The sequence below is a fragment of the Strix aluco genome, chromosome 1 (assembly GCF_031877795.1).
Source record: "Strix aluco isolate bStrAlu1 chromosome 1, bStrAlu1.hap1, whole genome shotgun sequence".
Classification (NCBI taxonomy): Eukaryota; Metazoa; Chordata; class Aves; order Strigiformes; family Strigidae; genus Strix; species Strix aluco.
Window position 1 is genome coordinate 140412858 of NC_133931.1, and position 5020 is coordinate 140417877.

The window sequence follows — 5020 nt, forward strand, 5'->3', positions numbered from 1 at the left end:
ATTGTGAACTTTATTTCTAGTTCCAGGAAAAGAAATAGTACGTGTTTGAGTCAGCATGATTGTCATCTTTTAATTAAATGACATAATAAGCATTTTAAATTCTGCTCATGTGGCCTTTGCAGGACCACATCTTTTAAGTCTACTTCATGGCCCCTGTGCACAAATTCTGATAGATATTAGATTAGGCCTGTAACTGATAAAACCAGAAACCCAAGTATTTCTGGTTTAGAGCCTTATAACACAAGTTTCTACAGTTCTAAAGGGAAGGGAGGAAAAAATATATAAAAACGGCTAAACCTTCTGATGCCTACTCCTTCAGTAGTAGTAGAGTGAGCACTGCAGACTTTTGTAAAGCCAGCTACTAATGAAGTATTAAACATACACCCAACTGGGTAACAGTTACATGATTAGATTTTGGTACGTGCTGAAAATAAGGAAGCATGCCAGAACTCTTTCAGAGAGCAATCCTAACAGAAAGCAGTATACTCCAGATGATCCATATAAAGTGAAGACATCTGCCCCAACCCCATTCCCTTATCTGTAAATTTGCAGATGGGAAAGTATCATGAACTGCCCTCAGCTAATTCCACTCTCATTACTGCTCAACAGCTGTGTTTAAGAAATTTGTGTATGAATCTCAATTTCTGAGAGCTCAGCTAAAAACCTCTCAGGTGAATTATTAATTTTGGGTGGACTGTGACTTATAGCAGTGCTGATGATGCAGACGCTCAGCACTAGGTCTGGACGTACTACATAATTTTCTCAAAGCTTCAGCTACCTACCCGCAGAAAAGACAAAACTAGGTAGGTAGAATTCAATACAGTGTCCCATTTTTTTCAGTTTTAGTAGACTGCCGTTAAGTCACACCTAAAAACTCGATACTTTTTGAAGCGTCTTCCCTTTCTGTGACTAGCTTACATTTAAAGAACAAACTAATTGCTTACTCTTGGCTACACCTTACATTTTCATGTCCTTAAGTTATTTGTTAAAGTTCAGCTAGACAAAACAGGAAAGATCAAATTTTATAGCAAGCTTTCCTCCCAAGACAAAGGGTTCCTGAAGCTACTTTTCATGTTTCATATAATGGCCTTAGACTGTATTTTCAACCTCTATACAAAAAGGAGACACCGGACAGTTCAGGAGCTCTTCAGGGAAACAGCACTGTTAAAAGGAACTTGTAACTAACATGGTTGCAAAAGGTAGGAAACTACAACTTAAATCTATCTTGGCTTTTTTGATAAATTGTAACTTTCAAGAAACCAAAATCCTAAGTGTACAAACCCGGAATTAGGCTATATAAAAACACATAATGTGGTACCAAACTTACTCCAGAGCCAGATATCTAGTGATAAAGCTGCTGGGGCCACCTCCTACCTTACTGAATACTAACATGGAAAAAGGCATCTCCCTGAAGTAGGAACGATGAAAACACTTTTAAGACTTGTTATACTGCTAGAAAACTGCAAAGCTGAGGATTGTAGATGAAGCCGTTGATACAGCAACAAAAAAATGGAAATACCAACGTGGGAGTCCTCACTAAAGTACTGTTCCCATGGTAAAGCTTTAAGTAGTCCATAACATTTGAGCAATAAACTGCATTTTCGTTACATTAATAATGAAAAGAGGTTATCTGCAAGAGGTTAGGAAAGGTCAGATTAAGTACAGAGGAAAAACACTGGGTGGTAGGGAAATTGCTAAGTGTAGATTACCTTCCCCATTATTGCTGGTAGTAACACGCACAGGCACTACAGAACAGCATTAGCTGGTAGCTGCTCTTAGATCCGTACCTTTTGTAGAGAAGCATCCATTGGAAACAAACACAACTTTTGTACTTTATTAGAATGCAGTACCCTTATGACACATAAGGCTGAACACTCACGTACAGACACACCGCAAATAAGCCCTCCCAGAAGAGACACGGCACACTGCTTTGAATGACCACTGACAGTGCTGCACTGAAACGCAGCTTTAGATCCATGGTTCAGTTTTATTCAGTAGACTTGGCTTTTTACAGCAGCTAAATTTTACAGGCTAAGGTTGTTCCTGCTCAAGAGCTTACAATCTAAGTTTTAAGATGGGGTAACCGGAATAATGAACTTCAGAGAGTAAAGAAAGGACAAAAGCAACTTCATCAGCATGTTTGTCAGTTTTAACAGCTCAGTTATTTGTCCCAAAATACACACACTACGATCGTATCTTACAGGAGTCACAAGTATGGTTCTAACAAGAATCCTGACAGAGTAAGTAGAGGCCTATAAATGAGGCAACATGACACTTGGCACCAGGTTCTAGTGAAAAACTATTTATTAAATAAACCAAATAGGGATGACACATGTAACCATGTGGTCTTATTACCACAGCATACCTCATAAAAGCACTGCAACTCGATACCTGCTACACAGCTACTGGAACTCCATTAAATGCATCAGCCCCAAAGCGGACCAAGAAAGAGCAGAACAAGTAAGAGGAAGGGGGCAGGGAAATCATGTGTTGGTGAGAACTTGGGGGAACGACAATTTTCCAGGACTTGCAGAGTCACCTTTTTCACAGAATGAAGCAGCACAAGAGGTCACACAAGCTAGTTTGTAAACTACGTGGTCCCCAAACACTGTTGGCCTGGTATGTTCATAGCACTTGGTCAGGCAAGTCACACAGCCATTTAAAGTTAAACAGTTTACATTTACTGCTGATAAATAAACCAGTTCTTGCTACATTAACTGGAATAACTTTGACAACACTGAAATGTCTGCTGCAATGCAAATCAACGCTAGCTGCAAAGCAAGAACACAACTGTTAAAAGAGATAGTATGGCTTCTGGCAAAACAGATCAGCGTTACCCAGGAAAACCCTTCCATGTTACACTCCTCTGCATTCCTACCAGTATCGCTGCATAAACAAGACGAGAACCTGGCATCTCACTTCATAGGGAAAAAAAAGAAGAGCACTACTACAGGATTTCACTTTGCATCATGAACTCTGCTTTGAAAACAAACCCAAACGCTAAAGCTACAGGGAATGTAGTGTTCCAGTATGTTCTCAGCAAATCATCCTCTTTCACAAATGTGGTCAAGCTGCCAAAACACACTCAGCTGACAGCTCCTTCAAAATGCAGGTATTTTAGGGGGTTTGCTTTTCCTCCCCCAGTAGTATGATTTCATGCCCAAGATAATATGTATACTCATCATGAAACTAGAAGAATGCAATCCTCTTTTCCACCCGATAGTTCAATTCCCGCTAATTTTACAATATTGAGGGGAATTTTTCACATTTCCCCACTTTTCAGCACCTGCAGCACAAGTAATAGAAGTGAATAAAATTCAACTTTCATTGTAAGTAACAGAACACAAAGTCTGAGCACCCAGAACCCTAGGATTGACCTCTCTTCACCACTTTATAAATGCAAGTCATACACTGTAGTTTTTTGGGGATTTTTTTTGCTCCCATACATTACCAACAAGTTATGTTGCCTTTCACATTCTTCCCTCAGCTTGCTGCAGAAAGTGTTTGCTGGGGGCAAGCTGGGCCTAGTACTGACAACCTGATCCTCAGTTCTTAGTACACTGAAACATACTGACCAGCAATGTTACCCTTACTTTGAAAACAGGAAGTCTGTAGAGTGACACAGAATCAACTTCTTAGAAATTAAAGGAGGAAAAGTATACATTGTCTACAAATTGAGGACCAGTAATTGACCACACACTGTTTTTTTTATTCAAAGTTGCTAGCATTCAGAATGAGGTTGACTCAAAACTTCTCTCACTGAATTAATCAGTAAACATTGTCTTGTCACTTGCTTTAATTAAGAACATACCCAGAAAGAAAAGTCATCAAAGTTCAACAGCAAGACAACAGGAAAAACTTACTCAAATACTCCAAGCTTTCAAGACTTTAAATATCCAGTAGCTTAGTTTTTGCATACTGCTGTCCCCTATACGCTCCTCCCCTCCCTGCCACCAGATAAAAATTAAAACATCCTCATTATGGAAAATACAATGTACTTCAGTAAATTTTGAACCTTATTGCAAAACTCAAAACAGAAAAAGAAAAGAGTTATTCCCCTTTGAAGTGGTTTTTTTTTTATGTCATATGAATGTAGACTTGGCAACTGTAAAGAAAAACTTCCATCAACTAAATCTAAGTTACAGGAAAGAAGGCACATCCCTTATCATCTGGTCAACTCATTCTGTTGGAAAGAAGAAAGTAAAGCAGATTGTGCATGTCTTCATTTTCTGCTTCCGTTGCAGCCCACTGGTTACCTATGCAAATATTTCAAAGTTCAACTTAAGAAACAGAAAAAAAAATTTATGTGAATCCTTAAATATTTTTGAATTATATAAAGAAGGTTAAAGACATGATGATTCTGCCAAAACTAAGCATATAAATTTCAAGTTTAGAATAAACTGTGTTTGTAGATAACATGTTAAAACAATACAGACTGAAGATACCTTCCCTCAAATACATTCCCCAACCAAAGCTTTCCCAAGCTCACACTTGGAGTTTGGTTTGGTGGTTTTCTGGGGTTTGTTTTGGTTTGGTTTTTGTCAGGTTTTTTCCCCCACGAGATGTAGCTATCTGTAGTAACAGTTCTGGTACAGCAGGAACTCTACATTCCATTCAGTCTTTCTCTCTTGGTGCTAAAAGCTCTTTACAGGTGAAAAGGATAAAGCTATTACCCTATTCCATTTTGACAAACTGTCTTAAGTGGTTAGTTTCATTAACAGGAAAGGAGGAGATATTTTTATAAAGTGATATAAAACACAGCCAAAAAGCTATTTTAAAGCAATTGTGTCCAACAACAAAAAGATCAGCATTTTTAATTTGTAGCACTGTTTCTCCCAACAGAGAACAGATGCCTATGGTCAGAGACCCAAGTTCTGTGAATACACTTGCCAAGTTGACTTTGTTTTAAATCCACCTCGAAATGGAATGTTTCAAATCATGAAAGGGCTAAAAGCTGCACATAAACATTATTTAATGTTAGACACACACTAAGTTTTATTAAGCATTACACTAGAACTAC